The sequence below is a fragment of the Arvicola amphibius genome, chromosome 9, assembly GCF_903992535.2.
Source record: "Arvicola amphibius chromosome 9, mArvAmp1.2, whole genome shotgun sequence".
NCBI lineage: Eukaryota > Metazoa > Chordata > Mammalia > Rodentia > Cricetidae > Arvicola > Arvicola amphibius.
In genome coordinates, this window is record NC_052055.2 from 15,895,404 (window position 1) to 15,914,734 (window position 19,331).

Sequence of the window (19,331 nt, forward strand, 5' to 3'; positions counted from 1 at the left end):
ACCCCTTCTTCATTCGTGAGTGTGCTAATAAATTTGCACATTCCTCCAAGTAAGAGGTATCAACCAGGATTAATGAAGACTTGAATGTATGGTTTTATTACCATTTATATCTTTGTTGCTTGGTTTTGAATATTCCAAATAAAGAATCAGCTCTATTTTTGCTCATATATGGCTAAGACAGTCATTTACCTCCTTTACATATTTAATTTGCAGAATACATAAGTCTTTCTCTGTAATCACAGACTTTCTAACACACACACAAACACTCGCGTACTCAACAATTCAGACAAACACATACACAAAAACATACTGTATCTCACATTTACATATACTCACATTTTCTTACTTCATACTCATACAGCCACATACTCACACACAAAATATAAGCAACATGTTTCAATATTCTCGCATATACACATTCCCACATATACATTCACACATACCACATAATTCATTTACATATATACCTTCTCACACCATTGCACATACACTCCACTCATTCACACATGAGCACAAAATTTATCAGGAGTGAAGCTTCTAATTGAGCACAAGCTTTATTTCTCTATATTTAATAACATAATTATATTATGTCTTCAACAATAGGAGTTTACTATCAGGTTGTGTAGGGCAACCAACTGCCCAGACAATAGCCTGTAATGTTTGGGAAAAATATATGGCACCCCTTTAGCTTATGACTAAAAATAACTAAACCATTTCTGATGCTGATCTTTTTATTTGGTAACATATGCTATCTAGTTGGAGCATTCTCTCTCCTATTATAAAGTAACTGCATTTAAATTACATATATATATATATTTTTTAGGGAGATTGTATGATATAAGAGTTCCATATGGCTTTTCAAAAGACTTTTAGTGTTAATCATCCTTCCCTATCTCTCCTCCTCTACCCTGCACTCCCATCACCCCCATAATCCTTCCTTATATTTTATTTATTTTTAACATTATATTTTATATCCCCCCTTCATTGGATGATCTTATTCTCTTCTCTGGTCCTTTCTGTGGACACCCTAAATGAAATACATACATCAGAAGCTTAAAGCTAACACCCACATGTAGGAGAAAACAGGCAATGTTTGTCTTTCTGCGTCTGGATTATCTCACTCAGGACGATTATTTCTAGCTTCATTTATTTACCTGAAAATTTTATAATTTAACTTTTCTTAACAGCTGAAATGATATTTCATTTTGTAAATGTACAACATTTTCATTATCCATTCACTCAGTAAATGGACATCCAGGCTGTGTCCAACTTCTGGCTACTATAAATAGAACAGCAGTGGACATGGATGAGTAATATCTCCATAGTGAAACATAGAATCCTTCGTGTAGATTCCAAAAGTGGAGTAGCTGAATCTTGAGGGAAACCTATACACAGCTTCCTGAGGAACAGCCATACTGATATCTAAGCTGGCTGTACCTTTCTGCACTCCTAGCAGCAACGAATACGTGTTCCCCTTTCCATGAATCCTTGCTTGCATGTGCTGTCATCATTTATTTTATTGATTTTGGCCATTCTCTTTGAAGTAAGATGAACTACCAAAGAAGTTTTAATTTGCATTCCCCTAATGGCTTAAGATCCTGAACATTTTAAAAGTGTTTATCAGCCATTTGCGTTTCCTCCTTTGAGAACTCTCTTTAATTCTGTACCTGTCTTAGTTTAGGGTTTATTTCACTCACAGTTGCATGTAACAGTTCATTATCAGAATCAGTGAGTGCAGGAACCTGGAGACAACAGCTGATGCAGATGCTACAGAGGCATTCTGATTACTGGCTTGCTTCCCATTGCTTGCTCAGCTTGCGTTCTTATAGAATGGGACCACCAGTCCAGAAATGACACCCTCTACAATGAACTGGGCCCCTACATAAATCACTAATTAGGAAAATGCCATATAGGCTTGACAACAGACTGACCTTGTGCAAGCATTTTCTCAATTGAAGTTCTCTATTCTCAGATGATTTTAACTTGTGTCAAGTTGACATAAAACTAGCCAGCACATACCCCATTTGGGGAGATTTTTTTATATTAAGTTTTTTAGTTCTTTGTCCATTCTAGATCCTAATCCCTTTTAGGTGTAAAATTGTAATGATTATTTTTTCCATTCTGAAAGCTGTCACTTTGCTCAAATGATGGTGTCCTTTTCTGTACAGCAGCTTTTTTTTCCCTTTATGAGGTCTCATTTATTGGTTGTTGATCTTAATGATTTCCTATTAGGATCCTTTCCTGTGCCATGATTATTTCCTACTTTTTCTTCTGTTAGATTCATGGTATCTGGTCTTATATTGAGATTTTTTTTCATCAGTTTTGTGCAGAGTGGTAAATATGGATCCACTTTTATTTATTTACATGCAGTGGTTCAGCTTCACCAGGACCACTTTGTCTTAGTTAAGGTTTCTATTGCTATGAAGCAACACCATGACCATGGCAACTCTTATGAATGAAAGCCTTTAATAGAGGTAGCAACTAACAGTTCCGAGGTTCAGTCCACTATCATCATGGTGGGAAGCATGGTGATATGTAGGCTGACGTGGTGCTGGTGTAGTAACTGAGAGTCCTAAATCTAGCAGGCAAGAGGAAGTTGACTGAGACACTGGGCAGTATCCAGAGCATAGGATATCTCAAGGTTTAGCCCTTCAGTGACACACTTCCTCCAACAAGACCATATCCATTTCAACAAAGCCACACCTCCTAATAGTGCCACTCCCTATGAAATTATGGGGTATCAGTTGCATTCAAGCTACCACATTCCACTCCCTGTTTACTATAAGCTTTTAACAATATCATAATTCAAACTGTCTTTAGTCCAACTTCAAAAGTGCCTATAGTCCATTACAGTCTTAACAAAGTTTTAAAGCCCCAAATTCATGAGATTCATGCAGTCTCTTAATTGTAATCACCAAAGCAAGACTGAAAAGTAGCTGGGCAAACTCCAAACTGTGCATCTCCATGTCTGATGTCAAAACACTCTTCAGATATCCAACTCCTGTCAGCTTTGTTGGCTGCAGCACACTTCTTTCCTTTGGGCTGTATTCATTTCCTGTTAGTAGCTCTCTTGGGCAGGCATTCTATGACTCTGGCTTCTCTTGGTTTCTTCAAGGCAATTCAGGCTTCAACTTCACAGCTTTATGCAATGGCCTCTCTAGGCCCCCATGCAAGGACACCCCTGACAAGTGCCTGGCCTCATTGGCTTTATTCCATAACTCCTTTCTACTATCCTTAATGCTCAATCCAGAACCAAGTGACTGAAGTTGCCAAGTTTGACTGCTTACTGGGACTAGAACATGGTTCCTTTGTTTAATTACACATTCAGCAGCTTTCTGTCTTTCACTACCTAAGTTTGGCTGTCTGGAAACTGGATTTCTAGACCAGGCTGGCCTCAAACTCAGAGATCTGCTAGCCTCTGTCTTCTGAGTTCCGGTTGAAAGACATCCAAGGCCACACAGGGTTTTACGATTTTCTTTAGTTCTCTTTCACAAGTTGGAAAAGTAGCTCTGTGGGATCTTGTCCTGAGGTCATCACTTCCTTTATTCTGTTTCTTAATCCATTTATCTCCCTGAACACAGGATTTATCTCTATCTCATTTCCTAGTGCTTTTTTCCCCTCAAATTTTTACATTTTGTAATTTACCCTGCTCAGCTTGCTCCTTTTCATTATAAATCTTCACTAGAGTTACAATTAATAACCACAGGACAGAGTATACTAGGCTGTTTTGAAATTTCCTCTGCCATTGGAATTAATCCAAAATTCTTCACTTTATCCTCAAACAGACTCTTCAGACAAGACAAAAGGCACTCCCTTGCTGTACCAAAATATCATAAGACCAGTCTCTAGGCCACATATAAAAATTCTTCTCCTCTGAGACCAGGTCAGCAAGACACCTTAAGTAGATATGCTGGGTCATGTATTTTACCCATGATCTCCATTTAGAAGATATATAGGTTATAAGCTCCAAACCCCGATTTTCAAAGTGAAAATGTACCTTCAGATGCTTGAAAAACCTACCTCCTTTTTCAGAGTGTAGGAAAATGAAATATGCCTTCATCATGGTTATCCAAGGAATATTAATTTGAATAAGCAATTCCTACCTGGAATTCCTAAAAATAGTCAGTGTAAGTAAAGAACGAAAGTGGGGGGGGGGGAGAAACAGGCAAGGCCATAAGCTTTTGTGAACTTCCTGACTGAATTACAAATTTTGTAAAGGTAACTTTGTAACAAACATCATAATTACTGGCTGTATGGTAGCCAAGGCATATTTCATCTAATTTTTATTGTAGACATGTATATAGTTCAGGACCCTAGAGAATGTTTTGTAGATAAATGTTAAGGGTAAAGCTATAGCCTTATATAGAAGACAGGCTTTCTATGAAGCAAGATTCATGCTTAACCACATTTAAAAGGAAAGTGATTATTGTAATTCATTTGAAAGGAAGCAATCTTAATTAATGACTTTTAAAAGAAATTCTATATTATACTACAGAGTATTTGATGTGTATCATAGCTAACATGTATGTGTCCCTTTTTTTTTTAGTTGAAGGCATTTGCCACAACTCAGCCTTAGTGAACTCTATTCTCAGCTGTATGTCAGAAAATCAAACATAGCTGTTGTCCAGCTATCAATCTGAGATCATTATTACACATTTATGAATCTTATTCATACAGAAAACACTACCTGTGCAACTTAATTAAGGAATTACGGATTTCCCCATTTGAACTCCTAGCATTCTGTATGCATATTGCATCTTTCTCCCATACCCAGTGAGCCCCACAGAGATACCAGGATTACAGATTCTTAGAAGAATAAATTCCCTAAGCTCTAAATCAGGATTGGGTAAGTGGCTTTGATTTACCTCTATCATGACTTTGATGGTTCAAATTGCATTGAGCCTGTTAAGATTGGATCCATTATTAGTTGATAATTTTTGAAGTTATAATTGTAGGCATTTCTTGGTGTTAGGATAGTAATCTACAGACTTTGTTTAGCTCCTTATTTCTAGGAAGCATGTCACTTTCTTCCCTGTGGTCTACCAAAACCAAGATTGTGATTGATTTAGAATTAGAGCGAATGCTTCATGGCCAGTTATTCTAGATTCTGCTATTTTAATACAATAAAAGTGTGTAAACATTTTGGACATGTACAAATCATTACATAAATAAATGAAAATTATTCATTTCTATGTCACTATGGCTTTCAGTTGGCTGCATTTCTGCATTTCTTGCATACCCCGTTCAGTTCCAATTTCTCATTCCAAGCCTAAAAACACAAACAGCATATTAATAACTGTACTAGCTTTGAAGTACCAGCTGTGATCTAAATGTTTTATCTAGAAAAACCCGTTGAATGTTCATAAAAAAATCTAAGCAGGTTATTGTGCTGATCATCTCCATTTATGGACAGAAAAGCTAAAATAATGGCAGGATTAAACATCCTTCCCAAGATCACACCACCAGAGCCACAAATCCATGCCTGGGCATGATTTTCTCCAGGATTTATAATCATGTGCATTATTCTAAGCTGCCTAAACTAATGTAACTTTCAGCACAAACTTATTCAAATCTTTGGGTTAGCATTGGTATGTCCTGTTGGACAGGAGAAAGTATTTAAAATGGTTTCATTGACCTCACAGAGCATCTTACCTGGTCTCACAGCAAGACATACATGCAGTAAAATCTTAGGTGTGCTACTAACATATACTCACTGAATGTATTGTGACAACGACTATAATATTTAACAAACTACACATGAGCATCTTAAGAGAGCACTGGGGGCTAATTGACAATGCCCGACAGTGAATGAGAGAACTGGGATTTGTACTTAGATACCCTACACCTACAACATTTGCTTTAATCATTACTTTTGACTGGGTGTGAACACATTAGCAAATCCCAGAAACATACCATAAAAACTTAGCCAAGCTAAGAAAACCGAGCATCTAACCAATCTATGCATCACCAACTAGTTAATTCAATATTTATTGATAGCCATCAGTTTCTCCAGATACAGTGAAATGCTCTTGGCTATTTGATTGCTCTCTTTTTTTTCTAGTTCTTTGAACATTCCCTGATCTGCCTCTGCCAGGACTGCCCTGCCCACTAACTAACTAACTAACTAACTACCTCTACCACTACTACCTCTGTGACCTCCACCTGCACATACATGTATATGTAATTTCCACTATCCTTTCAGATCTCATCTTGAATACCAAAACCTCTGGAAAGCTTTCTGCCCCTCCAAATGTGGGTAGGTTTATGCCACACTCGGCCAAGGGGCTGGAGGTTAAGGAAACACACACAGAGATAGACCGACACACAGACCTCCCATCACTGGTACAAAGCTCCTCTTTAATAGCACCATGGAGGCTTAAATACACAGCCGTCAATGGCCAACAGGTGAAAATCCCATCCTCTGATCCTCTAGGTAAGGCACGGCTTTTAGTAACTTCAATTAGAAGGCTCTAGACAGGGAAGAGCAGCTGAAAGCCAGGACTCAATTGATCCCAACAGGTTCGACTCATGCAATCCCACCTATTGTAGCATCTACTATAGTGTTTTGCTTTCCTTGTTTGTCAATGTACTTTGTGTCCTTCTCTACCAACCTAACTCTCAGCCTCTCATAGTAGTCTGTGTGGGATTGGGTCTTGTTTTTCTTGATTGCAGTCGCCTATAATAGTGTCTGACAATAACACATGTTTTAACATTTTTGAATGAATGCTGATCCAGGTATGTGCATATAGAACACTGATATAAAAAGCATGGGCTAAATATTAATATCTATGACCTCATAGAACCCCAATAACCATCATCTCAGGACTGAGACTGGAGGATAAGGTCTTCAAGGTGGTCATGCAAGTAAATGAGGAGGGAGAAATGAAGTCTATTTCCTCATTTAGAAGCTGTATGGAATAAATGGTATAATGTAACTAATGAGACACAGGATAGGCACTATATAGCACACTACACACATTATCTATTTATTCTGTTGATTAGTTCTATCTACTGGCAAATGGAAGATCAGAGAGGCTGTGTCTTGTTTATTTTCATGGCTAATGAATAACAGCCAGGACTTAACTCACTTATGTGAGATATTAAGCATACAGTCTTAGCCAACATCACAGAGATTAGAAAAAAACATTAACTGCCAATTTCTGAATTCCTCCTTAGAGTCACCTATGTTATGTAACATATAACAAATGGGACACAGGATTTTATGTAATATTTGAACCTATTAAGTCTAAAAGTGTAAAGGTTTGCTTTAAATTCTCATGATGTATTCTCTGCAGCAATTTCTCCCCTCGCAGTTTTCAGAACTCATTTTCTAATTCTACGATTAGGAGGCATGGGATATTTTTATTATTTGCCTTGATATTAGAAATTCTCCTTTAGAATCTCATATTCCTCCTACAAGACCACAGTGAGGATGTTAGAAAACTGGCTCATGAAAGAGCTTTCGGAAGACTTTGTGTTGCTGCTTGCACTGCTTCCTTCTAATGAGAAATGGACAGGTCATTATGACATTATGTGCCACAGCCTATTCTTGGGAGCCCTCTCAAGCTGTCTGAAATAATGCATCTCTACACTGCCCGAGCCTTCTTGCTCCCTAGATGGTATTTTTTAGAGTTTTATGAACATCAAATGGCTCCTTAGGAGAGTACTATAATTGCCAAATCTGGATTTTGTTCCCAGAAGTCTTGGTATAAGAGATGATAAAATAGTCCATGGGGTGATGCCAGCTTGAGAGGGATGATTAAGTTGCACTCCAGCTGTGGGGGCAGGTAGGCTGACTGCAGATGTTCACCTCTCTCTCCTCTCCTCCAAATCCATGCCCCAGTCTCATCTCCAAATCTGTAGCAAGATAACCTCCCCCCACCCCAGACCCATCTCCAGAAGCTCTCCCAGACCTTCTCCTCTAACCTTCCTCTCCATTCATCCTGTTATCCCAGACTGACTTCAGCAGGCACTCTCTGGGAAACCTCCAGCCAAGCCATCGGAGAAGCAAGTGGGCCAGCAAGGTAGTTAGGCAAGCTTCAGATGTTCACACTTCCTGCTTTCCAAAAACAATCTCCCAGACTCACCCTGTTCTGTGATCCTGGAGCAGACTCCCTGTTTTATGGTCTCTCCTTACTCTCCTTCCCTATCACCAGTGGAATAAGCAGAACATAGCTGAACACTCTGCTTTTCTCCTTCCTGTTGACACCTTCAGACCACACCCCCTGCTAGCCCATCGCCATTCTTATGTGTCAACTCCAAATACTTAGAAACACATTTTACATGGAGTACCTAGTGGCCACACCTATCAAGATCCCAGAAGAATTACCTACCTTGTAATACTCACCCCCACCCCGCAGCACTAACATATCCTCCTAAGAACCAGAGAAGGCAACAGAAACCAAGGGACAAAATACCCATACAACAAAATTAAGACCAGATAGCAATGCTGAAAATTAGAATCATCCCAAACCCAGATGCCTAGATGCTACTGTAAAAACAAAGCTACAGCTAGAACATTAAGTCTCCATTAGAGCCCAGAAAAGCCACATAGTAGGCCCTGGGATTTTTAACATACCTGAAGAACAAGAAAAGGACTTCAAAATAGCCTTTATGAATAGAGGAAGGGAAAAAAAACCCAGATCAAATGCACAGAAAATATTTTCAACAAAATCATAAGAGAAAATTCTCCTAACATGAAGAAAGATGTGCCTATTAAGTTACAAGAAGCGTACAGAATACCAATAGACTGGACCAGAAAATAAATTCATCATGATACATATTACATATTAAAAACTATTTAATATACATATTTAATATACATATTAAAGACTATTAAAAACTGCAAGGGAAAAAGACCAAGTAACACATAAAGGCAGGAATATGAATGCAAAATAACAACATAAAAGAAACAGAAAAACACATGACCTTTCAATGGAGACTCTAAATAACAGAGAGCTTGAACAGATGATCGATAATGCTAAGAAACTATAGGTGGCAACCCAGACTACTACACACAGCAGACTTTTAGTCACAAGAGACAGAGATATTCTATGATAAATGCAAATTTAAACAATAACTTTCTATAAATTTATCACTGTAGAAGGCACAAGAAGGAAAACTTTAACCTGAAAAGGATATTTGCATGCAAGAAAGCACAAGAAATAAATAATAGGAGACCAGTAAACCAAATAAAAAATGAAAAAAACAAACAAATGAAACAATAACAAAATAACATCAGGAATCTACAAACACAACTCATTGATAACTCTCACTTTCAATAAAAAGACATAGACAAATAAAATGGACTTTAAAACAGGAACAATTTTTTCTGCTGGATCCAATAAACAACATACTTTAGCTTCAAGGACAAACATCACCTCAGAGTAAAAGGATGAACAAAGATGTTTCAAGAAAATGACCTAAGAAGCAAGTCAGTGTGGCCATTTTAATATCTAACAAAATAGACTTCAAACCAAAACTAATCAGAAGTGATGGGGGGAGTGGAGAGTCGGCTCACTCAATGATTAAAGCATTTGCTGCTCTTCCAGAGGTTGTGAGTTCAATTCCCAGCAACCACGTGGTATCTCACAAGCATCTATATAATGAAATTTGATGCCCTCTACTGGTGTGCAGGCAAACATGCAGACAGACCACTATAATTATAAATAAATAAATCTTAAAAAAATAAGTGATAGGGAAAGACTAAAATACTCAACAAAGGAAAGATACACCAAGAAGATATTGTAATTTTAAACATCTGTGCACCAAACAAAAGACTACCAGAGTTTATAAAAGAAACTCCACTAAAGCATAAATCACATATTGATCCTTACACAGCAATGGAAGGTGACTTCTTCAATACCCCACTCTTGCTAATGGACAGGTCAGCCAGACAAAAACTAAACAAAGAAATTAACATAACAGATACTTGTAAAGCATTTCACACAAACACACAAGAATATACCTTCTCAGGACTTTGTGAATTTTTTGACCAAATTGTCTACCTATTCAAATACAAAGTAAGTCTCAACAGCTACAAGAAAATTGAAGTAACATCCAATTACAATATGATCACCACAATTAAAGCTGTAAATCAGCAGCAGAAACAACAGCAAGTTTACAAACTCGCGGACACTACTGAACGAAAAATGGGTCAAAACAGAAATCAAAATCCAAAGTTTTAAAGGACTGAATAAAAATAAAAACACAACATACCCAAACTTATGAATGGCTGCATGTAGAAAAATGCAAATAGATCATACTCATTACCCTTCACAACACTTAAATTCAAATTTACCTCAACATAAAATGAGATCCACTGAACCTGATAGAAGAGAATGGGCAGGGAGTGGGGATAACCTTGAACTCACTGGCTTAGGAGATGACTTCCAAACAGAATACTGTTAGCACAGGCACTAAGATCAACAATTAATAAATGGGACCTCACAAAACTGAAAAGCTTCTGCAAGGCTTTTTTTTTTGAACTACACATTCTAATATCTAATATCTAATTATCTAGGGCTAATATCTAGAATATACAAAGAACTCAAAATCTGCACATCAAGAAAACCCAGTTTTAAAGTGGGATATAAATTTAGGCAGAGAATACTCAAAAGGGAAACTCAAAATGACTGAGGGACACTTTAAAGAAATATTCAGCATCCTGAGTTATCAAGGAAATGCAAATCACAGCTACTTTGAGATTTCATCCTACACCCATGAGAATGGCTAAGTTCAATAAGACAAGCGACAGTTCATGTTGGCCAGGATGTGGAGCAAGGAGAATGAAACATTCCTCCATTGCTGGAGGGAGTGCAATTATAGGGTAAATGGATGGAACTAGAGAAAAATAATCCTGAGTAATTGGGAAGGGAAGAGAAGGGAAGGACAAAGTAAAGAATGGGGGAGAGGCAGCTATAACTAAGAACCGTTTAAGGGGCAGTATGTTGACAATATAGTAGAAACTTCCTAAAATATACATTTAATGGTGATCTAAGTGAAATAGTCAAATAATGGGAGCAGACAGAGCCCCAGCTGGAAATCATTTGTCATCAAATGAAGTTCCTAGTACTGGAATTGGGTTATAGCTGATTGAGCTGTCGGCCAAAGCTGTCCCATGGGAACCCTGTACAAACCAGACTGTTTCTAAGACTCCATGTTGCTTTCTACAAGCTGACTGCGAAGCCCATCACTGAAAACAGCACTGACATAACTCATTGAACATGGAGATATAAAGCTGCTGCCTATATAGAGTCTTCACCCCTACATGTTAGTGTCTTCAGTACTGGATATGATGAGGCAAGACAGACAGATGTTATGGGGAGTACATATAAAGAATAGTGCAAATGTCTGGGAGACTCGATTAGAGAGTCTAAATGACTGGCATAGGAGACCACAGTATAAGCATGCAGTTAAGTAGCAAAAATCAGAGATGAACTTTATATATAGTCATCTAAGGATTGGCAAAGAATTGAACTTTCGTGTCCATCCACAATGAGTAAAGAAAAATAGAGTATATATAGTAAGACTTTATGTAGTTAGGAAAAGTGAAACTGTTGACAGATGCAGGAAAATTTATGGAAGCAGAAATAGTTACGCTACATGAAATAAATAGACCACAAAATAAAATGCTAGTGTTTTCTATCATACACAAAATGTAGGGGTGTGTGTGTGTGTGTGTGTGTGTGTGTGTGTGTGTGTGTGTGTAATCAGAAAGGAGTCATGAGAGAGAATAAAGAAATATAAAGGAAGGGTTGGCATGAAAGCAGAAGATGGGACTACTTGGGATCATACACAGGACCAATAAGAGGGTCAGAAGGGTGATAGTAGTAGAGGGGAATTACTAAGAACCAAGAGTAATGACGTATATGTGTGAAAATAGCATAATGGAACCTGTTACTTTGAGAGCTAACTTTAAAATTGAATGAAACACAATTAAGGGGAATGAGAGAAGTCACAGACAGAAAATAACAAGGTTTTTCTCTTATGCTGTGTAAGTTGGGAGGACTCCAAAGGTTTGAGTGTAGGAGCAATATGAGTACTCATACATTTAAAAGGAGTACTCCATATGCTCTACATAGAGTTTATGTTGATAGCAGATGTAAACAAGCAGACTTAGAGAATGCTGTGTTAATTTAGGCAAGGGCCTCTGCTGCTTAGGCTTGGATTGCAGAGGGAGTGGTCATAAGTGGTGATCACACTCTCTATCTTTAGAAGGAAAACCTAACAGCATTTGCTGGTACACTGGATGAGAGAAAATCAAGCTTTTTAAACGCAGTATATTTTAAAACTCAGCATATTTGGATAGACAAAAGCATTACTTAGCAAGGAAAGAAACAGTTCAGGAGAACCATATGAGCATCATCTTGGTCTTGGACATGCTTCAGAAGACACAGTTAAGTAGAAGATAGAAGCCATAGATGAAGTCTTAGGTGAAGATTTAAATTTGCAATTAACAAGCCCATAGTAAATCAAAACTATTGAGACCAGCACTGGTAGGAAAGTAAGTGATTGCTGTCTTCCAGGATCCAACTGATGGTCAACCACGCCCCCACATCCAATGATGCAATGAGCTTGGTAGATAATGGCTGCCATGTTTCCCTTTTCATTCTGTAACTCAGAGGCTGTTACGCGCCAGTGATTTTTGGAACTTCATGTTCAGTGTCATCCCAACTAAATCCAAATCATATTTCTGGAATTCTAAGGGCCTGGAGAGAACAGTGGTATCCTTCGCACAGAGCCTTACAATTCAGAGCAGCCTGCCTGGTTGTAGGATGAATCTCTTTGGTCAACCATGTTTGCTGCGTTCAAAATACCAAACCTCCCAAATCTCTGCCACTTTCAAAACGTGCTTCTGGATTCTTCTGAGTGGTAATGACCCCAAAGCCATTTTAGGATATGAAATCACCCTCAGTAAATATTTAATAAACCAGATGCTTAAGAAGAGGAGACCTATGGATATTACATTCTTCAGGTATCCACCAAAGCCACATATTAGAGAAGGTGTGGTAGGGAACACACAGGAAACCCTACCTCTCACTGTGATTAGGAGCTGCATGATTACTCCACTATAACTTTTATGGATGAAAAAAATGATATCACAATGATCAAAAAGGTAACATATGAGCTATTTCTAAGTCCCCACCATAAAATCCACTGTGAGATTCATGAGAGTCCAAGTGCCTGACTCATTAGGAGGAAAAGACTAACTGGTAGGCCCATGCAGGGAAAAGAACTGCCAGACATTGGTGGAGGGCTGACTAGGCAAATCTATAAAGGACATGCGCTCAACTGATGGCAGGGGTCGGGGGTCATGCGTTGATTGTAAGCATCCATTTAAAAAGGTGCGTTGACCACATTAAGGCTACTGGGTCAAGAAGAGAAACACAAAACTCGTAGAAATCAATTGGGTGCAGTAGCTCCCACCTATAACCCCAGTGCTTAAGAAGTATATGGAAGAATACCAGGAGCTCAAGGCCTTCAGCTAGAGGACCAATTGGAAATTAACCTGGGCTCTACAACATACTGTGTCAAAGAAGAAAACAAAACCCTGTGTAAGTCGAATAGGGAGTTCTAGTGTTTTTAAGCCAAAAATTAACTAGCCACAAGTTATTGGAGCCAAAACTATAGTTTTAGCACCTGAGAATTAAAAGCCAGAACCATCAGAGCAGAGCCAGAAAGGCCATTTATTTATACTTAGGACCTTAGGTATGAGTGTTTGTTTGACTTCCTCTGTCAGGCCTAGTATTACTAGGTAATAGATGGCATTCTCAAACTGGATAACTTATTCATGAGAGACTTGTATAAAGTATTGGCAGCATGCAGAGAAGCCAGACAGATTTCCCAAAGCTAGAAACTGCTGGGAGATGTTACCATTCTTAGATCTGAAAGGGTTTGAGGAAGAGCTGGGCCACTAGGAACATTTGGAGACTGAGACTATGGAGTTCCAGAAGCCATGTGACTTCTTCAGGGGACAAGGCCTGAGAACAGCATGAACAAGTTTTCCTTGTGACAAGGCAGTTGAGAATTTAACCGGCCATGAGAAGAGAAAGAGGTCATAACTTTGAAACGTAGCAATGGGAGTTTATAGAAAGGTTTCAAGGGAGGAAAGAAAAAGGACTTTTTGGGCAGACTGAGAAGTGTTGTTTGGTTCTAGAAGGATTCAAGCGATACTATTCAAATTCTGAGGATTTTGACAGATTGGTTGTGTGTCTGAAGTCCTGGAGTTGAAGTATTTCTTATCCTGACTATGACAACCATGTTGTCTGTACAACAAGGTTCTAAATAGTTCATCTAGATCCATTTGGGAGAACTACAGACAATTAAGTTTTCTGAAAAGCAAAGTTTGGTTGGCAAAGGGACCAATGCCAGCTTCTACCTCTAAGACTGATTTACAATTTGCCTTGAAGCCTGGCTGCATTCTCGGTGTCTAACTGTGCAATACAGAAAGAATCTCTGCTATTTAGATTCCTAGATTGTACATATTAGGTCTATAAATATTAATAAGATATCTGCCCTTAAATATTGCATGTCACAGTTAATATTCTTTACTCTCTATCTCGGTATTTGCTCTTCAGTGTTTGATACTAGAACCTTATTAATAAATTTAAGGATTTTTTTTCTATGTGTAGGTTTTTTCTGGAATAGTATATTCAAACAACTAAAGGAAAAATTAATATTGTCCATTAACTTATATTGAGGGAAGGAAAGTAGCAGGTACCCTACAATGATAGCAATATAAGATATGACTGAGATAAATATAATCTTAGATGCAAAGAACTTCATCTTATGTTAAATGCAGTGATCTGACAGTTCCCTGTTTCATGGGGCCATTAAGTTTCCCATTAAGAAAACCAAGAAGACTGGGTTTCAGGTGTTGGTTTGAGAACTGTTAGCAATGACAGTGGCTCTCAACTAGGTAGGCCATTATATATTCCTTAGTAGTTTAAATAATACTGATGCCTGAATCCTAGATCCAAGTAATTCTGAGTCGATTTGCCTGAGGGATGACTTGGTCATTGGGTTTGTAAAGTTTCTCTGGTTTAATGCACAACAGAAATGAGAATGGTTCTCTCAGACTTTCATCTCACAAAATTTAGAAATCTCTTCTAATCTGCTTTAAAGATTTTTTTAAACTATAGTCCCTGACAATAATAACGGCAGCATACCTAGACCTTCAATATACTCTGCAGAAAGAAATTCTGGGGTTAGTAAAACTTGGGCACTTGCATATCTTGTAGAGAAACTTAATCTGCTTCAGCATGTTTCAGACAGTGAAGGAAACATCTAATTTAGTGCTTTGCAGATTTTTTAACCAGTGTTCTATTTTGTATAGCAGCTATGGGGTCTCCCGAGGTTAGCATTCTGTGGTCCATATGTTGGCTCCTGCTGCTTTATGATTGAGAGATTGCTTCTGACCTCTGTGTTTAAAAAAGAAAATTTCTGTGTGCATTGTTTATCTATATACTACAACAAGAAATAGGCTATGTTTTTATTCTTATTGGTTACAGAGTGTTGCATTGATAATTTTAATATCTCCATGGCTGTTGATTTAAATGCTTACTGGTATGTGCCCAACTAAAGAAGAGGTTCTTTTCTGTTCTGTTCTGAGTCACTCCCTTTGGATTTGCGTTTATTAATGCAAAGGAGTGCATATTAAGGCCATCTATCTTCAAGCATCCAAGTTGACAACAGGCAGAGAAGGGCTATAGATCGTAATTGGAAGTTATCACCTTGCCAATTACCTCCATCCCTTTGAATTGACACTGCACGGACTGTAAGTCATAAATTCCCTGTCTTACAATCCTGAAGACATTATTAAATACATTTCTTTGATTGAGAGGAGTGCTGGATGCTATGGGACATAGAATGGAGAGGACGGACTGGTGGAGAATGTGAAGGTATAACCAAGGGCTAAAGACTTAATCTTGAATGAGAGTCAGGTTGAGGGATGGTAAACTAGCCTTGAGGCTGGAAGAGGCCGGAAACATGCTATTTGTCATTTCTCCTTGGCTAGGAATGAAGATGTGACTTGAATACAACAGAAACACACAGCAATGCCTGCTCTCTGTTTTCTTCACACCTCAGTGTTGCATTATTGTTAAACTGAAAGTATTATTGTCATACTAGGATCCAAACCATCTGGCACTCATATCTTGGTTCTGATGGCCCAGGCCCACTTTTATAATTCAGCATTGGCTCCTGACACTTAAAAAAGTTCTTTTGTTATTATTACTGTATCATCTTTATAGTAAATACACTTCTATGGTAAGATAGAACTTTATGTTAACTATGTATCTTTAGCAGCAGGAAGTATATTTTCCATCCCTGTCTGTAAGACTATAGCAGACACCTAACAGTACATCAATATATGTTTTAAAAATTAAATAAATTGCTATCATAGATACCCACGAGATTGTCACATAAAAATGAAGTAAAGGCAGCCAGGGAATGTCTTCTTTTCTTGACAGTTTCTCTATGTTGTCGTGATGGTCTTAGAACTCACTATGTAGACAAGGCTGGCCTCAGACACACAGTGATGTTACTGCCTCTGATTCCAGTCAGTAAAGAACCTACTTCTCAAGCATGAGGACTGTGTTTACATCCCCAGAACCAATATAAAAATCTGGGATCAGAAGCACATGTCTTTACGCTCAGTAAAGGAAAAGAGGGAGGAAATATTTCTAAAGTTTAGTGGCTAGGCAGCGTAGCCCAAGTAGAAGAGTTCTAGGTTCAGTGAGACAAGCTGTCTCAAAAAATAAGGTAGAACACAGTCAAGGGAAACACAGTGCCTACCTCTGACCTCCACATGTGCATGTGCATGTATACCTATACACACAAATGATTTGGTGCTCATACCACAAACACCCAAAAGGTAAACCTCTCTCTCTCTCTCTCTCTCTCTCTCTCTCTCTCTCTCTCTCTCTCTCTCTCTCTCTCTCTCTCTCTCTCTCTCTCTCTCTCTCTCTCTCTCTCTCTCTCTTTGTGTGTGTGTGTGTGTGTGTGTGTGTGTGTGGGTGAGAGAGAGAGAGAGAGAGAGAGAGAGAGAGAGAGAGAGAGAGAGAGAGAGATCATCTAGGTTATACATTGTACTGAAAAAATGTTCTTGGAAATATTTTATATTCTTTGTTTTGTTTTTGTTTTTTGGGTTTTTTTTGGGGTTTTTTTTTGGTGTTTTTCGAGACAGGGTTTCCCTGTAGTTTCTAGATCCTGTCCTGGAACTAGCTCTTGTAGACCAGGCTGGCCTCGAACTCAGAGATCCGCCTGCCTCTGCCTCCCGAGTGCTGGGATTAAAGGCTTGCGCCACCACCGCCCGGCCAATATTTTATATTCTGGGAATACAATATTCTACTAATATTTCACATTTTAGGGCAACTATAATTCATCTGGATGATGCCTTACTAGTGTGGCTAGCATTTTATAGTATTACTCACGATTCTTCAAAAGATGTTGTGCTCTTAAAGAACATAACTGATAGAATGAATACACACACACACACACACACAGAGAGAGAGAGAGAGAGAGAGAGAGAGAGAGAGAGAGAGAGGAGTTAAGTCTTTGAGTTCCCAGGACATCCAGGGCTACCCAGAGAAACTTTCTCTAGAAATACAGAACAAAACACAACACACTCTTTAAAAATCTACCCTAATTTAGATCAACCTATCTGGCAGTAATATTCTCTTTGAAATAATGTCACAATTTTCAGACAGTTCAATAGAAAGGGCAAAATATTGTTAAGAAGATCATTTTTCACATTTCTAAAGGCAAATTATCAACTTCTGCAAGGAAAGAGACAAATGCTTTTCCTTGGAGATTTGTAAGTGTCAATGCAATGTATTATTAGTGCATTATCTGTTTAAAAGACAATAGCAAGCAATAATAAATTACTGTATTCTTTATCTCCAAAGGTTATCACATTAAGGATTAAATAAAAGCTTAAAGAGAACTTGGTTGGTTGTTGGAACAAACTATCTTTGCTCTTGGTGAAAAGGAAATGCTACTGAAAGACCCATGTCTGGAGGGATTGTAGGTCCAGCTGTGCAGCTTCCTCTTATTTGTACTTTTAATTATGTGATTGGTACCTTTGTTTCCAATAAATACATCTAAGGATTTATATGGCACATCTGTGTTTATTGTTCCCATAATGCAACTGATGAGTCAAAGAGCAGGCCAGAGTAGAGGTAGGCAAGAATTCTTAGTAATAAAACCATTAAATGCATTTGTTCTATAAGATGTTAAATAGTATCTCATGACCTTTGACCACTGGAAGCTACTATCATCCTTATCCCCTAATTATGACCACAAAAAATGTTTCTCCATATAGCCAAATGTTAGAGGAAGTGAAGTCACTCTCACTGAGAAGCACCGAAATAATTATAGTTCAACTTTTTTTGAAGTATACTTCCTGGTATGTGTCATTGATGAAGTTGTATAATTCAAACCCTGATAACAATATTCCTAATTCTCCTATCAGAAATGGTCATTCTAAAGTAAGATCTTGTCGTTTCTTTGTAAATAACAGTCCTATCATTTCTCTTGTCATGCCAATAAATCTAAAACCTTTGCGTGTCTCCTTAACTTTCCGGGTCTCAGTGAAAACATCTCTCTTGCCCTCATCTACATCCCATGTATTAGGCAGTGTTCTCTAGAGAAACAAAAATAATGTAATTTAAAAATATCATAAAAGATACTATACTAGAAGGGGTTGCACAGTAGGCACAACATGGATGTCTGTAAGCTGGGGAAGCTGAGACCCCCGTAGCTGCTCAATGTATGAAATTGAGTGTTTTAGCAGTTTCAATATGCCCATAAAGACCTGAAAGATTCCTGGACAGTTGCTAATCTCAAATCCACATTAAAAGGCTGAAGCTGGGATCTGATTTCAGTGAATGATGGCAGATAAAACGGCAGATGCAGCCATATCAATACACACTTAGGCAGTCAACAGGCAGCACTGTTTGTCCCAGGCTTCAGTGAAAGGTGGTACCCACTCGAGGGGAGGGGCTCCTGTTAGCCAATCCTTCCTAGAAAGGACATCACACACCACCCAACAGAGTATCTTTCTTTGCTGATTTAGATCACATGACGTTTACAGTCAAGATTAACCATCACACCTACAGAAGAGACAAAATTTTTCTTTCCTATGAATTTAGACTCTCTTTTCAATTACCCTGTTACATGATGCCCTTAGGAGTTTTTTTTTAGCACTTTGTTGCAAATTAAGATTGAATAACATCTTCATTTGTTTATCAGTTCACTATCTATTTCTGCAAACAGAAATATAAAAGGAAAAAAACCTCCATGGATGCAAACAGTTTTTGTTATTTGTC